The sequence below is a fragment of the Melospiza georgiana genome, chromosome 5, assembly GCF_028018845.1.
Source record: "Melospiza georgiana isolate bMelGeo1 chromosome 5, bMelGeo1.pri, whole genome shotgun sequence".
Lineage (NCBI taxonomy): Eukaryota > Metazoa > Chordata > Aves > Passeriformes > Passerellidae > Melospiza > Melospiza georgiana.
The window spans coordinates 46,981,010-47,002,133 of NC_080434.1; the positions used below are offsets into that span (position 1 = coordinate 46,981,010).

Here is a 21,124-nt window from a genome sequence, read left to right on the forward strand (position 1 = left end):
GTCAGGGAGGCGCGAGCCCACCGCGCTTGCGCAGCGCACGCAGCCCTCCGCCGCCCCCCTGCGCAGGCGCGGCGAGGCGCGCGCGCGGAGCGGGGATCACCTCCCCGGTGCGCCGTTCCTGCGCAGGCGCGGCGGCGGCGGCGGCCCCGGGGTGCCGCGGGTTGCAGTGCGCGCCGGCGCACGCGCGGTGGCGCGAGGCGCCGCGGCGGCCGGCGGCGGTGGGGGCTCGGCGGCGCAGGCGCGGTGGTGTCGGGGGGACTCCCGGGCCCGGGTGCTGCTGTGCCGCCGCCGCCGGAGGAGCAGGAGCGGGAGGTTCAGTCGGGCAGTGCCGGCGGGCGGCGGGCGCGGGGCTGCGCGCGGGGAGCGGCGCTCGCCGGGGCAACGCGGGCGGGCAGCGGCAGCGCGGGGCCAGGTGAGCAGCGAGCGCGGCGCGGGGCGGTGCGGGCGGACCCGCCGGGCCCCGGTGTGCGGTGGCGAGGGGAAGGCGGGGACGCGGCGCGGAGGGGAGCGGTGGAAGTTTGACAGCGCCGGCGTGCGTCTCCCGCCGCGGACCGGGGGGCGGGAGTGCAGCGGCTGCCCTTGGGCGGGCACGGCCGCGGCCGGGGGCGGGGGGCGCTCGCGGGGCACCCGCTAGGCCCGGTGACCCACTTTGCTCCTGTCACAACTCCCGGGCGCGTCGGGAGCGCTGCCCGCCTGGCCCCGCGCCCGCCAACCGGGCAGGGCGGGTGCAGGACTCCCCGGCATCCCCCGGACCGGGCCGGGCCGCGCCGGACCGAGCAGAGCCGCGGGCGGCGCCTCCCCCCGCGGCCGCCGCTCCCCGGGGCCGCTCGTCCCGCGGCCGCCGTGGGGACGCGCCCGGCCCGCCGCGGGGGAGGGTTCCGCGGCGGCCCTGCGAGCGCGGGTGTTTACCGGGCGGGAGGGCGGCGGTCGGTGCCCGCTCGGCCCCGGGCCCTCCCCGCCGCGGGACAGCTCTCGGCTCCGCGGGGCCTCGGGCTCCGGCCGCGGCGGGAGCGTGCCCCGCGCCCTCCCCGCCGCAGGTGGGCTGGAGCTGCGCGGTTGCGTATGCACTTGTAGGCTTTTTTAACCCACCTCCTCCCCCCCTTTTTTTTTTTGGTTCCGATAACTTTATTGCGATAACTGCAGCGTGTTCACGCTCGTAAAACCTGCGGGATTCCCAGTAGCCCCTGGTCCTTTTTCGAGTTCCTGCGGTGGCCTTAAAGTCAGTGTGTTAAATACTCCATGCATGCAGGTGTGAAATACGACCAGCGAGGGACTGGAAATCCGTGGTACTTCAATTTTGTGATTGGGTTAAGGTGGATGAGGATTTTTGCTTGGTTTCACTTTCAAATTCCAGATACTTTAGGCCTCGATAGAAATTGGAAATGTTTTTTTTTTTTTTTCCATGAGGAGGAGTGCTTATGTACTAATCAAACATGTTTGCAGTGAGATTTTTGTGAGGCCGTTGTTTTCATGTGCTGATAAGAGTTAACCTACCAAGGGGCACAGGGAAAGTCAGGTATGGCTTTGGCTGGAATATGAAATTGCATGTAGAGGCACAGTGGCCAACCATAGAAACTGATGCTCTGAATCCTTAAAGTAGGTTTTTTTTTTTTTAAATGACTGGTTTACAAACAGTGCTTTTGGTGGCAGTATTGACTTGACCTGGCCTGCCTCTTCCTTGCTGCAGCTGCACCAGCACAACGGTTCGTGGAATTGTGTCCCATAACTAGCTTGAGGAAATGATCCAGGTTAAAATTAACTACCATGGTTTTATGTTTTTGTTTTTTCTTTTTAATGTGGTTATATTTAACCTGTATAATTTCTCTGGCTGACAGGTGTGACAGGAGGCAAGAGGATTGTTTAAGCAAATGCTCTAGAGAAAGAAGTACTTGAGAAATACACCTCAACTGTGGTAGTCCTGGCAAAGTTCAGTATCAACAGTTGCAGTTGTTTCACAATGTTCAGTTTTACAGAAATAATATTGACTTTGTTTATAAATATCTGTGGGGTTTGGGCCTGTTATTTGAAATTGGACAGCATTTGATTGTTGTAACAGAGGGATTCTACTTGAAAGTAACTCTGCTTTCAATTGTTTTTTATAAATTAAAATATTAATTTTCATGTGTATCCACTTATGACACTTCCTCAAACTCATTACAGACATGCTTTCAGATTACCAGACATGATGTATTTGGTTTAGGTTCCTTTTGTAGAATATGGCAACTTTGTCTGAGAATTTTGTTGGTAAGGCAAGGGTTACTGCTTCTCAACAAGCAATTCAAACAGGGAAAAAAGCCCAAACTTCCGGGTTGATATTTAATAGTTTAAGGTGCCATTCAGCCATGCCTTGTTTTTTATTTCTTCCGCTTTGTGTTCTTGCATGGGAAAGTTTTAACACATTTAGGTAAAATAAAAGAATGTGAGGACAACAGTGTATTTTTGTTACTAATGCTCTCCTAAGGACCCCCAGACCTCTGCTGTAGGTTACTTTAGTCTCTTTGTACTAAGCAGTTTAAAAACTGAGTGGTAATTACCTTAAATTTAATTTGCAGGGTTGGTTAATTAGCTTCTTAGTATAGAATTTCACAGAAGTCATGAATCTTTGTGGTTGAATTGGTCTTGCAAAAGAAGTTGCAGCTTTTAAGAGCCTTGAACTTTTGCTTTTTTCCCTCCCTATTTTAAATTTCTGCAAAAAGTTGAATATTAAATGTGAGTTGATAGCAGTAGAGGTATTGTCCCCCACCTTCTCCACATGTTCTTTATACGAAATATTTTTATCAACTTGGAAAGCTGTGAATTTTTTATTAAAAATTAATAAACTTGTATTGAAAATAGTTGTGAATCAAAAATGCAGTTTGCTGCACTAGATAATTTCCTCATTTGAGAGCAGCTCCTTTATTATATATGCTTTCCTTCAGGAGATACATATAATATGTTGTCAGTGCCTCATGGTTTCAGCTTAGTTTTATAGATGAAGACTATGGATAGCTCTCCTCTTAGAGTAGAAAATTAGTATCCTAATACAGTTTTTAATACAAAATATAATTCAGAAGAAGTGGAATTTCAGCTGAAAGGTGCCTTTTCATCACATTGTCATGAGTTAGTTTTTCTCGAGGCAAAGGCTTTGGTAGATCTCTGAAGTAAAGAAAAGTTCATTTTAGTGTTTCAGCCTTTTTAAAGTACTAGCTTCTCTGTGAACACTGCAAACTGTGAAGGCCAAATGTGAAAGCAGGTGTAGAACTGTTTCTGAGGATTGGTGATGTGAGTAGGTAGTGGCATAGCAAAGTCAGTAGTGATTGTTCCTGCCATTCTTACTTTCTATTTATTTACTTTGCAAGGTATTTTTAACCTTTCAGTGTTAATGAACTGGTTGACCACTGAAGGGGGGGCACAAGACCAGGAGAGTCACCAGGCTGTTGGGAGAACAGTGGCTGTTTTACAGCAGCTTTATCTCTAGAGGCAAAAAAAGTGTGACACTACAGATAGTCACCAAACCATTCAACTGTTTCTCTCATCTTAAGCCTGTACTGAATTATTGTTAGTAGCATTGATACTCTTTTGGATTTAGTGGTCTTTCAGAATAAAAAGATATGGTGGAAGCACGTCTTCATTCCCTTAGCAGAATCTGAAATTAAAGATCTCGCTGTAGCTCTGGCACAAGCAAACTTGGGCAGATCTGTTAGGAAGGTACCTCTTTGACTTCTGTAGGTGGTCCATCTGGGAAAGGGAGCTTACTAGGAACGTTGGTTATTTTGTTAACTCAGTGGGAATCTGTAATAATTTGAAACTTTGACAGACATTACACTGTTTATTTGTTGTAGGACTTAAAAGATGTGAAGTGCAAAATCACAGAAGAGAAAAAAGACGCAGGGTTAATGCAGCTGCCCTGAAGGATTGAATTCTCTATCCCTACTGCTGCCACAAAATGCCTTTGTCATGTAAAAGCCACTTTAATTTTGGTATGCCTCACCTCTGAGTGTTTTAATTTATAGTCTTAGTGTTCTCTTACCATACTTTTTGTGTGTATTATAAATTCTTTATTGTAGCTACTTTTAGAATATATAGTCATATACATAAAATGCTTTGGTCCACTGTGGTTGTCATATATTTAATATAATGTGGAAATAACAAGGTTTCACAGTTTCTTTCAACAGTTTAGAGCAGCACACTTTGGACTCTTTCCAACTGTTGCATTTTGTCATTAAAATCAGTGAATAAATTTCCTTATTCTGTACTGATGTTCTGAGTATATTATGAAATCATCATTAATAGTATTAATATTTTATTAAATATAGATCCTTAAAAATTAGTTATATATATGAGATTCAAGAGTGATAATGACATACTTGGAGTGTGATGCTTTTGAAGCTCAATATATACTATGGGCATTCCTTATAGTCATGATAAAAATGTAGCCAAATTAGGAACAAATGTGGCTACTTCAGTGCTTTTTTGTTAAAACTCTGTGTGTGATCATCTCAGAGTACGTGAGAAGGCTTCAGTTTTGAAGCTAATGTCATTTTACCAATAATGACAGCCTGGTACCACAAGATAAGTGGTGTTAGATTATTATGCTTTAGTTAAAACACTTCTTAGAGTAAGACAGGTCTCCAGTTAAGGTAATTTTTTAAAATAAATATGTGTGACATAATTATTCTATAGAGGTCTTTCTAGAGTTCCACTAAAAAGGATATTTGCAGGTACCTCTAGGATGGTTTTGGTTTATGTTGTGTTGTGTATATGGCCAACCATATACACAAATCCATAAAATAATATGGAGGAGTCAAAATTTATTTAAATGGGTTTTGTGTGTCTAACCCCAAATAAAATTGATGTGTGTCTTAGAGGATTTCTAGGTTTTCACTAGTAAAGTTTTCCAAAGTTGAACACTGAAGTTTTGTTCTCATTCACATCTTCCAGAATCTTATCATAACCAAGCATCTTGGCATCTAAAATCTGTTTACTATTCATAAATTAGGCAATCTGTAAATTAGGCCTTCACTTGTTCAAAGGCATGTTCAAACCACATCTCAGGCACACACCTATGGAATTGGACTTGGACCAAAACCCTGTGGTGACTCTCCCTTTTGTTCAGAAGCACAAAGGAGTGAGGAGGAAGAGGCTTTGTTCATGTCTCCTGTAAAAAAAAGAAACACCCAAAATAAACAACAAACCAACAAAACTCCAAAGCCTGGAACCTCACTTTTCCATGCAGACAAATGATTGAAGTCTAATTGGGCTAAACTAGGCCAGTTGTTTTCTTGGGATATACTAGGCCAGTTGTTTTCTTGGAGGAAAAGGATATGATATATATACCTATATTCTGGCCTGTGTTCCATTTAAAATTTTGAGTGCCATTACAAACTAGGACCCAAGAATTACATCTCTTCTTTGCTGCCTTAGAGAGGCATGCATACTTCTGGTGCTGCTCTGTCCAGTAAAGCTTTACTTTTTATTTTTGCTTCCATGTTCTGAAAATTGACACTGAAATGACAAGTTAGGAGTTGATGCATCTTCCCAGTGTGATGCAGAGCCTGCTGATAAATTAGGGTTTGCACCCTGTTTGACAGACTAGAGATTTGCTTTCCAGTTTCTGTGATCCAGGTTACTGTGCCGTAACCCTGTGCTGCTGGACAAATGAGAGCACATCTCTTCCCCTCTGCTGGCATGGTTAAAGAATATATTACTCCTGCTTTGATGGGAAAAGCTTAGCTATGTGTATGGCAAGGACAGGGACCTGGATTGTGAGTACTAACCTTATCTATGTCCGAGGCCTCCAGAAACAGGTGAGGGCAAAATACTGTGTTCACTGATTGCTTATATAGTTTGTGTCTCTGTTAAGTTTTGAAAAAGTCTCGCTGAATCATGCAACTCTCCCTGGCTTTGGTACTTAAGATCCTTTGGTACTTTGGATCCTTTTTGTAGATCCTTTGTATGGAATCCCCTTTTTGTGCCCTGTTTTAGTGAAGACTCTGCTGCTTTGGGGTCTGCTACAACCAGAGCAAGCCACAGAACTTGCTAACCATGCTGCATTGTAGTGGTCTTGCTGTGGGACACTTGGAAAAGGAGGAATACCTGGGAATGGGCTGATCGCCCAGCATGGTGTCAGAATTTTAAGTACTTTCTAGCTGGGAGTAGTATTACTAGTGACCTCATCTACAAGGGTTTTCAGCTTGCAGCATGACAAGTTTGTGAGTGTATCTCCATTGCTTGCAGAAGAATGACCCCAGATCCCATAAGCACTTCATTATCTGCTGAACTGTTAGATAGATCTCCAGAAAGTTTCAGCACTTTCTTCATTGAGGCAAGTATTTGTGAATGTACAGGCCAGGCTGGCTGGTAAGAAGTGGCTCTTGTGGGAGGTTAATGTGTGAGTTTCCTAATGTACGTTAGAAACACTGAGGAAATAAATATATATTTTTGCATCTTAAATTATGATCTTAATGAAAGCATGAGATACTAAGCTGCCTAATAAAAAAGGTACTTCAAATTATATTAATACAGCTGATTTAATATTTCAAATTCTGAGAATCCTGCTGCTGTTACAAATAAAAAATAAGTCTCCATTTTTATGTTTGAGTTTTTAATGAAGTAGTTAATAATAATTTCTGGCATTTAAGGGCATTTGAAGTGTTTGGTGGCTATTTCATTGCATGTTAAGTATAATGTCAGTGACTGCCTGTTGGATTTTGGTTGTTACTGCACTTTGGCAGAACAGTGTTACAAAAGTTTAGAGGTTGCTTTGAGAAGATGGTTGAGAATACAGAGAATGTAGACTCCTGCTGGTGTGCTGAGGTAGAAGGTATGTAATTTTTCAGATTACTCTTGTTCGAGATCTGTTAAATGTTTGGATTTTCACCAGTCATCCAAAAGCCTCAAGACAGGAGAAAAAACCTGTCTTGTTTCATGTGGTAACTTTCCCACCTTAGTTCCCCAAAGCTTAATTTGAAACCTACAGGTGAAGTTGTAAAAAGATAAAAAAATATTTTGCCAAAAGCTGCTTCTTTCCTTGGCTCAATAAACAACTAGGAAATTTTCCTCAATTAAAAGCTGTAGGGAGGGAGTTGCCTTTTTTAAAGCCTAATTTCCTAAGAAAATGTGATTTAGGCTTTTGCCTTGTTCTCTCTCATTCTTTCCTTACATATTCACCAGTAGCTTTTGAAATAGTTGATCAATTGTAGCCATGTTTGTAGGAGGGATGGAAATCACAGACTATAATGTTACCACAGATTTTGGGAAAATGGGCAAGCTGGATATAGAGAAATGTGTCACTGCCCTCTCTTTAATGAGACATAATGGAATGGATTTTGGTACTGACCTGTTTTTTTAACATGCACTGGGTCTGTGTTGGGTAGGAGACCAGGAGTTATTTGTGTCTCAAGCCCTGTCTCCTCAGGGCTTGAGGAGACAGGAAGAATATTGGGCTGTTTGGAAAGGGAGGGGGACCAACAATATCACAGTGTGACATTATAGCAAAATAATAATAAAAATAATATTTTTCTGTCAGCATAAGTACCAAAGACAGTATTTCCCAAATCAGATTTCCAGTAAGCCCACTCCTCTGTCTTGTAACACAGAGTTACTTGTTGAAAAGCAGGAACTGAATTTATGTCTAGAATGGCATTTCTCGGCTTCTTTCCTGTCTGGCCTGTATTTGCATTACTTATTTATCATAATAAACAGCAGACTGAAATCAACTTGAAGATTTTTATGAAGTATCAGTAGAGAAATGTAGCATATCCTGATGGTTGATTTAGAAAACTGAAAATCTTAGTAATGCTAAAAGTGAAGAAAACTTTATTAGCTTGTGCTGCTTTTGTTTCTAGAGAATTCTCTGCTGTATAATATGAAGTATACTTGTCAAGACTCATAATCTTCACAAATTTTAATTTATTGGCTTTAAGTATTAAAATGGTTCATTTAAAAATATCATAACAGACTGCAAAATTGTTTTTTTAACCTTGTGCTTGTTTTAAAGTAGTTTTCATAGTAACAACAAATACTCTAAAGGAAACAGGGTTTTCCTCCACTGTGAGTAGAAAAGCAAGTAGCAGCATGAATCACAGCTTCCAAGAACTGTCAGAATAGAAATGCAGATTCTCTCTCCCTCTCTCTCTCTCTCACACACACACACACACACCACAAACACACACACACTTTCCTGTCAGTTTTAATGTAGTAATGTGATTTAATAAAGTTTTCTTGCCATCCACAGAAGCAACATCCATTATGTGTAATCAAGATATTACTAGCAGTTGTGTGTTTGGGAACTACTGTTCAGAGCTAGTATGGTAGTTCCCCTAATAGCAATTGTACATATAATATATATTTTCTGGAACTGTTTTTGTTGTTAAAATGTTCTACTTCATTTTTTAATATAGTCTTTTTTTCTAGCTCAGAAGCATTAGCTAAACATTATGTGCTGCCCTAGAGCTTTTCATGATGTTTCATAGATAATAAGATAGAGTTTCAGCCTTGAGAAGCTTGTGATCTGAATTTCACTGACATAGAAAATGATGCCAATGACCTCAGAAAGGGGGACAAGGATTCAAGTTAATAAGCGAGTCATAGTGAGTGAATTAAACAAATTCTCATTTCTAAAAAGATGATAAGATCGATCAGCAACAAGTAATATGAGAATATAGAAGCAAAAGACAGCATAAAACAAGTCCAAATAATACACAGATTTGGAGGAAAAGAAGCAAAATATTTTTCAGGATCTGGATGGCATAATGAGATCAGAAAAGTAGTCTGGATCAAGAGGAAGAGTAACTAGAAGGTTTAATGAAATAGAGCAGGGAAAAGATCTATAGAAACTTACAAATTATGTTCATCAGTGTAGCTCTTCTGAAGAAAAAAAGTGAGACAGGAGAATTATTTGAGAATATGACAAACTGTTTTAATCAGGGAGGTTAGGACACAAGTTCTACTACTAAGATATCTTTTTTTAACCCTTTAAGAAATTTAGCTGTCACTCAAACTTGGTTTTAAAGTGAGTGGCAAAATAACAGGCATCTGTGCCTGAAAATTGCATCTCATTCCTGTTGCTCTGTTGTTACCTTCTATTACACAATTTCTCTACAAGCTGGAGGACTTCATATGAATTTCAGTACAATTGAGAGTGGGACTGTAGAAGTTTTTACCATCAGTGGTGATTGACACACTACCATTTTATCCAAGTCTAAAGGATCACAAACTTTTTTCACTAAAATAACTGAAATTGCTTTTCCAAATTATTTTTAGTTAAATTTGTACTGCCTTTATATAGACAATTAGATTTATGGTTGATTTAGATTTAGTTACATTAAACTTTTTGTTGCCAACAGAGGAACTAAAAATAATCTTTCATAAACTGGCATAGATTTTTAAAAAAATGCACCTTAACTTCCTGCTCTATAGAATATGTTTTGCCATTTCTTATCTACATGCTGGTATTTGATTCAAATCATTGATTTTTAACATTTCATATTTCATTTGACCACTTAGAAAAATAGATATGTAGGTGTTAATGGTCTGTATTTCTTATCCAATTAGACTTGGCAGTAGATCTTCAAACATTGGCATTCTTCTTCCTCAGGCTGAGAGCTTCTTCTTTCTATGTTATATGTACTGGGGGACAAGGTGGTAAAGGACAAGGGTTTAGAAGTTCCTTTATTTTGGCTATTTTATGTCAAAGGAAATCCACCAATCCTTACATACAATGGAAGGGAATAGATTTATGTATGCCTTAAAGGATATGCTTTGCCACATGGGAGTGCTGAATGGAAAATATCAGCGGTGGGTCAGTAGCAGTAGATTTTTCTAGCAGGGTTATCATGAGTTAGATGATATTACTAAGTTGGTGCAGTTGTGTTTAAAATACAGCATGGTATGTAGTGGTACAGAATTAATGATGTGTAGGAGGTGGGGAGCTCTTTCTTTGTTGAATAAAGTGTTTGTGTATAAGAATCTCTGTTGTATAGTTAGCTTTTGCTCAGGACATCTTAATGAAATTGGTTTTTTATTTATGAGGGGAGTTTGATTGGTGAGGGGAGTCTTGTGATGTCGCATGCCATCTTCTCTGAGAGTTTCACGTTGTATGCTGAGGTAGTTCATGTGTCTTTATTGAACCATAGTACACACAGTTAAGATTTTATTGTTTCTTTCCAGAAGTTTGCATAGTGTATTATTAGTGTTCTGCAAGGTCATAATACAATCTGAAGCAACTGTAATACAATAATATTGATATTTTGTAGATGTAGTTACATCTGTAAATTTGGTGTTACCATTGGGCTATTGCATTTGTCTCACAGGTTTGGATTTCAGACAGTGCCAAAGCTATGTAAAAGGTGGTGTGCAACGATGAAGTTCTCCTTCATGAGTATTTACATCATTCTCTTGAATAGAAAATTAGAAAGTGAATTTTTTGACAATTTAGGAACGCACATGAAATTACTGCAGTGGCAGGAGAGAAAACAGAAATAGTCAAGGGCTCATCCCCAAAAGGTTTTTTTAAACAGATTGATTTTCATTAAATGATGGGTTTTTTTGTTGTTTTTCAGAAGACTGTGCCAAAGAAGACTTAGATGACATCACCTTTGGACTACTAATCCTACCCACCCACTCTACAAGGCACAATGTATTTCTAGGTAATTTAAGTAAGTATGTAGATATGATTGCTACTGGAACAGTAGTGCTTTAAACAGAAACAGCTCTTTTTCAACCTCAGGCAAGGTAGACATTCCACTTCAATTTGAGATTCAAATTAATGGTGTGCGTGGGCAAGAATAAACTTCAAATAAGCTTTTTATAAGCTTTTATCTTGTACACTGGAGCATGGAATGAAACAACTGAACTGTACCTGAGCTGCCTTGGAAACTAGAAGGAAGAAAAAGCCCAGACCTTGTGAAGGCCCTGTCCCCAGCAGTGCAACGTGCTAATGTGGCCTGTGGTTTCTGGAGACTAAGCTGATATCTCTCCCAGGGATGTGTTGCAGTGAAGAGCATATGGACTGCCATGCTCACTGCTTTTCTGAGTGGTTTTTTGTTTGTTTGTTTGGGTTTTTGTGTGGTGAGGTTTTTGGTTTTGTTTTGTTTTGGATTTCTTTTTGCAGATGCTCTTGTAGAGGTGACTTAATACCCCATTCATGTAAGGATATAACAGTAGATGCATCTTAATGGGTTCAATTATCAGTATCTCTGTTCACATGTCACTTTATTTATGAAAGGGTTGCTTCTCCCTGCTTCCTTGATTGGACACTGTGTACTGTCCAGCTGAGGATGGGCCAGGAGGTGCAGATTTTCATCTTTTTGAGATTTGTCCATGTTGTAGCTTGCAGTAAGATTGCTGATTGCTTTGTGCATCACACAGAGGGAAGCCCAGAGCAGCAGGGTGGTTTGTTCATCTTTTGAGCAACAAAGGGATTTTGATACAGTGTATCATGAGGATCCTGGCCATGGTCCTCTGTAGACTTCATGTGTGTGTTTTTATGTTTTATCTTTCTGAGTAGGTGTTATTTTTCAGATGTTCTGTTGTTTTTTTGACTGGGTCAAAATGTACACTTTTATACTAGGTCAAAAAAACCCCCAAGAAATCGATCTATTTATGTAGAACAGACATTGTGCCAAACTTGTTGAAATGGGATTATTTTGTCTTGCTGGCAGAAAGCCTTCCTGTATTCCTAGTGGCTTACAATGCATTGGAGGTGCTTGGTCATACATGAAATATGGTTGTGAATGGAGTTACAGGTAGCAGTGCTTGTAGTTAATGATGCTTGACACTTTCTGTTCCAGAACACTGGTTTTAGTTGCTTTTAATTTACTAAGACTTAAATCTCTGCTCTATGTCTCCTTCACCTAAAATTTGACCAAGCATCAGCTTGTGTCTGAGGATGAGTTTAGAGGGAGAAATGTACTGTTTTCTTGATGCAAAATGCAATGAAAATTTTGCCACTGGAAAAATAAAGCACCTGCATATGCTGGAGCAAGCACTCAAGGTTTTAGGAGAAACAAATTGTTATGCTGCAATATTTTTTTCTGCTGTCCCACTTACATTAGGCAGCATGATGGATTTCTGAAAATATGTTTTGTACCAATTCAATGAATTTCCTAAATCCATTTCATCTGTCCAAATCAGATGAGGTAGATACGTTCCAAATCCTTTTAGTCATAAGCAGACAGGGCTACTGAGCATGTTCTAGCTGGGCTGTGAGAAGTAAACAGGTCTAATCTCCTTGACTCCATTGTAGTGTCAGGTACAAACACTGAGTAAGAAGATTTTCTTCTGTACTCTGTGCTTTTCCTTAACTTTACCATGCATGTATTGTTGATTTGGTCCTTCAAATTCTGCTTCAGCAGTATATTTCCATAACTGTTGTTCATTTTTTTCATTCAGTTTTTCTCTATTCTTTGCTTTTTCTCTTTATTGCTTTTATGTGAACATTCACTAATGTCCACAAGATCATTATTTTATCATAATAATATTGATTTTTTGGACAGCACAGGCTGTGTGTGGTTAAAAGTTTTGAAATACTTCTTTTTGAGCAACCTGAAAACCTCTATGTGTTGTGCATCTTTGATATTGCTTTTCAAGTAACATTTTTAAAACATGAAGAACATATTTATTCTGAAATGGAAGGGCAATATAATATACTTAAAATTTTCAGATTATGTACATGTGAAAATTTGTATAGTGTTATCTTTCTTAAAAGGCAGTTTTTCTTTAGGAATTGCTCTAAAGAGATTTTTTTTGTTTTCATCTAAATTTAACAAATGTAGAGAGAAGCCCATTCTTTCATTTGCAAATTCTTCTGGAAATCTATTTGGATCTTGTGTACTGAACGTCAGTGAAACTAGGTAAGTCTGAATTTGAGTTTGGTTATTCTAAGCAACTAATGAATTAATTGCATGTGAAAAAAAGGTAAAAAAATCCTATTTGTAATTTACAGTTCTTGGAGAAATTCTGGCATATAACCTCAAATCTAGAGGATTAAATTATAATGTAAATTACATAGCCCAGAAAATAAAGGGCAGAGATTAAGCAATATATTCCTGGCTTTACATCTTAGGTAAAAAGCATGTATACCCCAAATATATTTTATCTACTGTTTCTTTAGTGAAGTTATTGCATTCCACAGATCCCTTGATGAGCTTTCCTTAGTATTTCTTTGTTCCTGTGGCTGTTCTCTGAGATGATATTTAGAACCAGGCTAATTTCAGTCTTACACTAGACTAATATTCCTGTGTCATTAATCTGATTTTCTCAATTTCCATACTTGGTTAGATTTAGAGATCAATTTGAGTCATTGCAGTAAGCCCATGATCATCTTTACCCCTTTTAAATTTTGAGTTAGGGGAAGTTAAATCACAGTAGTAGTGCTTACAAACCTTTCTTAGACTATACTATCTGACTTTCCAGGGAAAAAACAATACTGACACCTCTGTCTAAAAGTTCAGAGATGCAAGAATATTTACATTTCCCTTACTGTATTTAATAGCACAGGTAATAGGAGGAAATGAATAAGTAAAGGAGAGAAAGGCTGAAAGAAATAAGGTAGAAAGAAGAGAAGTAAAATATTTGAAATGAGAAAACAGGACATAAAAGATGAAGTAAATAAGTGAAGAAAAGAGAAATGAAGCCTAAGAAATAAGAATATCTAGATTTATGTCTTCTGCTGAATTCTGGCACAGAGGAAATTTTTTGTGGAACCCAGTAAATAGTCTTTTATCATGATTTTGGTTTTCAGTTGTGAGGCATTAAGAAGACTGCTTACAGAATTTTTCTCAAGTCTTTCAGTGCCATCAAGTATTCTGTTTATGACATTACATCTCTTTTGATTAGTCTGGTTTGAAAAGGTAGGGTTTAACTCTAATGTATACATTACAATTGCGATTTGGATGATTAAAACTGCTTTGGAGAAAATCTCACTGTTGTCTCCCCTTACCACTTGCTTGGCTCTGTGTGTTTGAACTACATTTCTTTCTCAGAAACTAGTCTGTGAGTTCTGCTGCAGGGGCAGTGCTGTTCTGTCTCTACTGGGGACATGGAGTTCTGCATCAATCATGAAATTCCTGGAAAAATTTGAATGGTCCATGTGATAGTGATGTTTGCTTCTGGAGACCAGATGAAATCTAATCCAAAATAAACCCTCTTGAACAGCTAGCATAGGAGTGTCAGCACCAGCTGCTTTGATCTAGTGATCCATTTCTATGGTTTCAGGTTACTTTCTAATGGGGACAGAGCCATAGTTGTTCACTTTGGTTATAGGTCAGTAGATGAGGGCAGTGAGCCTCTAAGATATGTATCCATGCTGCAAGTACAGCCATGAGTTTGGGTGCTGATTTTGAAAAATTTTGAAGTGCCAGAAATACTTTTTTTCAATTTTTGTAATATAAACTGTGTTGATGAGGCAAATAAATTCTGTAAATGACAGTGGTTCAAACTACTAAATTGTACCTGCTTTTTGTAATTCTGATGGATTAGTTGGTGTTTTTTCTGTGCTTGGATTTTTAAGTTGTTAAACAGAGGAGTCTTATGATTTCTTTAATTTTATAATTTTTGTATAGAATTTGAAAATATGTATGCTTCCCACCCCAGGTGTTTTGCTTGAGCTGCTCGTCTGCATTGATAAAACCCCAAGGCCAGTGTTTTATGGCAGTCATTAAGTAAGAGCAACACAAAAAATAAAAAAGAGATGGTCTTTGCAGGTTTTTGCAGTTATTACCCTTTTTCCTGCCTTAGCTGTCATGAATCATGACAGACTTCTTTTTTTTTTTGGCCTGGAATGAATTCCTCAGTTGTTAAGGTGTTGAAAATCTGAGTAATATTTAGGTGCTGGTGTTAAATCATTTTATCTTGAAATAGCAGTTGAAAGAGTAGTCTCCATCTGCCCTGTTTAATTTTAAGTTCAGAGTTTCCCAAGAATTTTGCATGCTTAATTGTAGTATAATATCTCACATATCTAAGCCAGTAATTAGGACTAAATTCAGCTATGTTTCTTGTTTATTAGATCTTTGCAGAATCTTGACCTTGGCTTTCAGCATTTTTTCCAGAAAATTTCCAATATTCAATGAAGATTTCTGTTGATAGGGATGTTTCAGCCTACTGTCTTTTAAAAATATAATCATTAATATGCACCCAAAACTATTAAGCTTGTAACAGCATAAGTAGCATCAGCATTTTGAAACTGTTTGAAAAAAAAAAATCACTGGCTTTAATAAAAGCAATGAAGTTATTTTCAGTATTATTTAATTTGTTGAGAATTGAGATATAAGCCTCAGTTTAAACTGAAGAAAAATGTTGAGAGTCCAAATGTGAGTTATAAGCCAGTAAGTTCTGAAGACTCCTCATTAAGTAATCTTGCCTTAAGAATATTTCACTGCTATGTTGAAGTGTTCTGTTTGTGTATTTTTTCATGTGTTTGGTATAAGTAAACTGTTTCAAGCTTGAATGTGTGCTTAAATACAATACAGCTGTTTTCATTGCCCTGTTAGCATATAGCCTGAACGTAAAATTCATGTTAGTTTCAGGATTTCCTTCAGTATTGATAACTTTTGTTGTCCCATTCCTTAGTATCAGTGTTTCATGGGCCACTAGCGAGATCCTAGGTCTTTAAAACCATTCTCACAATGTGGTGAGCAGAAGGGAATTAAATAAAACCTGATTGTAATTTTGGTTTTTGATAACTGATATATTAATTGTAAATTGAAATAGCCATAATACTTTTAAAAATATTTCTTAGTGTTGCTTTTAGGGACTTAAGTGCTGGATGAGCTGAGTCAGGTTTTGTTAATTGAGCAAAGAGCCCTGTGAGGGATAGAGCCACCCATGTGAAGGGGCCTCTGTCCCAGCAGCGAGGGTCTCTGATGGTGGCAGTGGCTGCCAGAGTGATTCCTGGATGGTCAGACAGGGAGCTTCCCTTAACCTTGGGATCTCTAGAGTGCAGAGAGGACTTTGAGGGGCAGGAAATGAGCATTCAGAAACGAGTATCTTGGTACACAGAAATAATGTTCTGTGAAAGAAAAACTTGGGAATTGTAAAAGATAAAAATTTAAAAAGTGAGGGAGGGAATTTGAAAGCATGCAAATGTAGCAAGTGTGGTCCTAAGTAATTGATATGATTTTTTTTGTTGTTGTTGGGTATTATAGATTATAGATCCCTTAACCTTGGGATCTCTAGAGTGCAGAGAGGACTTTGAGGGGCAGGAAATGAGCATTCAGAAACAAGTATCTTGGTACACAGAAATAATGTTCTGTGAAAGAAAAACTTGGGAATTGTAAAAGATAAAAATTTAAAAAGTGAGGGAGGGAATTTGAAAGCATGCAAATGTAGCAAGTGTGGTCCTAAGTAATTGATATGATTTTTTTTGTTGTTGTTGGGTATTATAGATGGTAAAAAGGACTAATAGTTCTCACAAAAATAACTTTGAGGACACATTTGAAACTTTGTAGAGTTTATATGGAGTGTCCGAATAGAATCTGAATTTCCAAAAAAGGAGCTGAGTTTTTGACCTTTCCCCATGCTTAATCTCATGCTGAACATTCTTATCTTAAATATTGTAACTGCAAAGTTTTTAAGAGCTTGGTGTAGAATTTCCTGATAGGTTTTGTCTTTCAGTCAATATCATGATCTTAAAATATTTTTGAAGGAATGGGAGACACATGACAGAATTTTACTGTGAGCATTGAATTAGTCTGCAAGGTATTAAAAGGCTTCATTATGAAAATTCCCTGTGCCTGAAGAGTAATATTCTCATCATAATTAATCAATTTAATTTCCAATGAAATTGACTAGAACCAATATTTTGAAGATGATACTGGTATATGAGAAGAAGGAATTTGTTCTTTGTCTTTTGCTGTTTCTCTGGTGACCCTCAGAAGGTGATTTCAGTAGGTTTTCTGGACTTAGCACAAGCTCTGAAGGTTTCAGAGGAGGGAGTGCATGCTTCTACTGCTCAGGAGAATAAAGGAAAAGTGAGAAAATTTGTTATCTACAAACACAGACTGTTAAAAATGTTAAATGTTAGTGTTACTTTAAACTATAATTTTTCTTTGAGCTTTGTTTTCTGAACATTCGGAAATTCAGTTGTGTTCAGTGCTCTAATGTTTGAATACTTTTCCTTTATTTCCATATAAGAATATATGCAGAGTGATTATAGTAAAAGTAAATTAAATTTTAGGTTGATTTTATATACTTTTTTTTCTGTTGCTGCATTGCTGTTTTTGATTAGTTCATGCAGCACTATCTCTTTTGTTACCAGAATGTAATTTTCTACCTGAACAAGTCCAATGTGACTGAATGCTGGCTGGTTTTATTTCCTTTGGTTCTTGCTTGTAGCAGGGCGGCAAAAAGATACTTAGCATCTATACCCAAAGTGGTTACTGAGTGTTTTGCTGAAAGTTGCTAGGGCCAATAAAACTAAACTTGTTTTTGTCTTAGTTTTGTTTATTCTTAAGCCAAAACAAGAGTTACTTCCTCTCTGTATCGATTGCAAAACTCTTCTGGTTTGTTGCTTTTTTGGGAGTTGTGTTTCTGTTTTGGTTTGGTTGGTTGGGTTTGTTTGTTTTTGGTTTTTTTTTTGGGGCGGGGGGTGGTCCCCTTCCCTATTAAGGCACTTCTTACCCTTGTGACATGAAGTACTTGTCCTTTATCTCAAGTCTTGCAACAGTAATTCCAGTTGAGCCCAGATTCTTCTGGGCTGAAAGTTCTGACAAAAGAGTAACTCCAGTGTTTTCTGTAGGGAAATTAAAATCTGGAATTCTCTAAATATAGTGTAGAGGATTTTTTCACAATGTAAGCTTGTTTTTTCAATAGCAGGTAGTTTTATTGAGGGATAAACTGAAAGATCTGGCAGGCACTATAATTCTAGAAAATTAAGTTCTTTACTCCTGCTAAAGTCCTGTTAACCATAGAAATATAAATGCAAGCATGCTAATACAGAAGTGTGTTTTGCCACATATTTTTTGGAGAGAATCATAGGGTTGGTTTGGACCTTAAAGATCATCTAGTTCCAATCCCTCTCCTCCATGAATAGGGAATGCCATTCACTTGATCAGGTTGCTCAGGATCACATCCAACCTGGCTTCGAACACTTCCAGGGATAGGCCATCCACAACTTCTCTGGAAAACCTGTTCCAATGCCTCAGCACCTTCTGAATAAAGAATTTTTTACTAGCATTTAATCTATGTCTTTGCTCTTTTAAACTGTTCCTCTTTGTTCTGTATCTGCTTGTGTAAAAAGTTGCTCTCCCTCTTTTTTAGAAGCCTCCTTCAAGTACTGGAAGGCTGCAGTGAGGTTTCTGTGGAGCCTTTTCTGCTTCAGGCTGGAGAACCTCAGCTCTCTCAGCTTGTCTTCCATAGGAGAGGTGCTCTGATCATCTTTGTGGCCTCCTCTGGGCTTGCTTTAACATATCCATGTCTTTCTTGTGTTGAGGATCTGAGAGCTGGATACAGTCAGCCCTTGTCACTGGCCTTGATCAGGACATAGAAGTCATTCACCACAACTCTCTGGCTGTGTCCATCCATCCAGTTAGTTTTCCCTCCAACAGTCCACTATTTAATTTAAACCTATGTCTCTCCAATTTGGTGAAAAGGATCTTGTGTGGGACCATGTCAAAAGCCTTACAGAAGTCTTTAGGTGACTTTGGTTGGTTTTAACCTTATCAGCTGTTGCTCCATCATAGAAGGCCACCAGATTGGTCAGGCATGATTTGCCCTCAGTAAAGCTGTGCTGGCTGTCTCTGATCGCCTGCTTGTGTTGTATGTGACTTAAAATTGCTTCCATGATCTTCCCAGACACAGAGGTGAGGCTCATTGTTCTGTGGTTCCTTGGATCTTCATATCTCCCTTTTTTAAAAAACAAAGTTTCTGTTATTCCAGTCAACAGGGTTTTTGTGTGACTGCCATGGCTTTTCAGGTATGATGGAGAGTGGCATGGCAGCATCATCTCATCAGGTCATAGACTTGCCTATTCAGTTTCATCAGGTGGTCCCAAACCTGCTCTTCTCTTACAGTGGAAATAGACCGAAATGACCATCCCCTAGTGCTTCCCATGTTTTGTTTTGTCCTTTTTTAGGTTACCTCATTCATTTTCCTTTTGTAGACCATTTTGTGGTCTTCAAAATGATGTGCAGGACTTCTGGGAAAAGTGGTGGGTGGAGGTAGGGAGGAGGTGGAGCTGCTTGTTTGGTAATTTTTGACTTGGACTGCACTTCAGTGTTGTATCTTAAAATTTTCCAACTGTCTCATTTTATGGAAATGTGAAGTCTCACTTCTTTCGTTTTGAAGATGCTTCCGGTAAAGTACACTGCCTACTCCATTTTTCAGGCAGGCAAACAGTCCACTCTTCACAAGAGCCTTACAGAATAATTTAGCTGTGCATGAGTCACCCATGCTGGGAAATTTAGGCACCAGAAGCACTTCCACAGCTGCACAGATCATGGATTGTGCAATCAACTTGTAAAAAGTAAAGTGGTGACTAGCACTAAATATTTTTAGAAGTGTTTTTACTTACATGTATGCATTTCTGTGTGATATAGATAATTAAATTTCAAATAAAATATTGGCTTTCTAAAACACCTGTCATATGTTCTTGGGTGTTGCTTTTAGCAACTGTTGTCAATTAAAAAAAAAATTATGTCCATTTGGTATCCCTGCACAATTGTGTTACAAATAGTTGATGTTGTTATAAATCATTCATGAGATTGTCTGTGCTAGCTGAAGAGAGGAAATTTAATGTGGCTGTGGAAATGAGTGGTCAGAGTGATGATCAAAGGCTAACATTACACAAACTTTTGGCTTGATCAAGGAGATTGGTAAAAGTGCTTACAAACAAAAGTAGCTGTTAGGGTGTGAAGTGCCAGGTCTCTGTAGCCAGCCATGCAATTACCTGTGTGGTCTGTGGGTATTGCTCTTGCTGTCTTTCATGTGGTAATTCTTCATCCGTGGTGGACAAATTCAGAGGAAGTACTTAGTCTTACTTCTCCCACATTCTAGGTAAATACCCTGACCACAAGTTAGGAATAAGTCTTTGTCTCCTATTTAGAGAAAACCAACCACAGAAAAGAGGGCAAAGCAAGCAAAAAAAAAAAAAAAAAACAACAAAAAAAACCAAACAAAACAAAACCACCTACAAAAATCCCTTGAGTTCATTTTGTTTAGTTGTCTGGCATGTTTTTTAGTTGTCTGGAACTGGTATGCCAGTTCCCCTTTGACCCCTCCCATCACTTTTTCATGTGGGCATAAATGAGGAGCAGTAAGGTGTTTCTGGATCTGCTAGATAATTGTATCTAAAAGGAGTAAGTTGATGATATAAAATAATTTGATGTCCCTTAAAACTGATTTAAGACTTATAAGCTATATCCTTTATGGACTGTAAAGGGCAAGGATGAAGCAGGGCACCAAGTAAGATTACAACCATGGACTTCGGCAGAGCTAACTTCTGCCTCTTCAGGGATCTTCTTGAAAGAATCCTATGGGAACAGGAGTCCAAGAGAGCTGGTTGGTATTCAAGCATGACTCCTTTAAGGCTCAAGAACAATAAGCAAGAAGTTGGACAAAGGGGGCAGGAGACCTGCATGAATGAATAAAAAACTGTTGTCATTTTTCAAGTGTAATCAGGAAATACGCAGGAAATGGAAGCAGAGGCAGACTGCTTGGAATCAATATAAAGTACTTGTCAAAGTAGAAACATGGCAGGAAGGGCCAAGACCCACCTGGAATTAAATCTGATTGAGAATGTCAACAAGGACAACAAGAAGGGCTTCTTCGAATACATAAATAACAAAAGAAAAACCTAAGATAATGAGGGCCTCTTACTAAATGGAAAGGGACCCTGGTGACAGAGGATGCAGAAAAGGTGCAGACAGTGAACAACTTCTTTGCATTGGTCTTTGCTGGCAAGACCAGCTTGCCAGAATATCTGACTCATGAGACCTGGGTAAAGGAATGTTGGAGGGAAGACTTTCCCTCAAGGAGGTCAAGGAGGATTGGGTTAGAGAACACCCAGGTGAACTGAACATTCACAAGTCTATAGGCCCTGATGGATTGCATCAGCAAGTGCTAAGAGAGCTGGTGGATACCATAGTGAGGCTGCTCATGAGAGGTCAGGGCAATCAGGAGAAGTACCTGAGGACTGGCAGAAAGCAAA

The 21,124-nt window shown here is 39.2% G+C and overlaps 1 protein-coding gene across 3 annotated transcripts in view; it reads left to right on the forward strand.

The window, feature by feature from the left end:
- The first annotated feature begins 343 nt into the window (after window positions 1-343).
- The window catches only part of CLOCK (clock circadian regulator), a 64,406-nt gene continuing 43,625 nt past the window's right edge, over window positions 344-21,124 (forward strand). For 2 of the 3 annotated variants that reach the window (XM_058024052.1, XM_058024055.1), the window contains exons 1-3: window positions 344-412; window positions 10,542-10,637; window positions 12,756-12,833. The gene's annotated coding sequence lies outside the window, so the exon portion shown is untranslated. The remainder of the gene's footprint in view (window positions 413-10,541; window positions 10,638-12,755; window positions 12,834-21,124) is intronic. The other variant, XM_058024054.1, reaches the window with a different exon arrangement.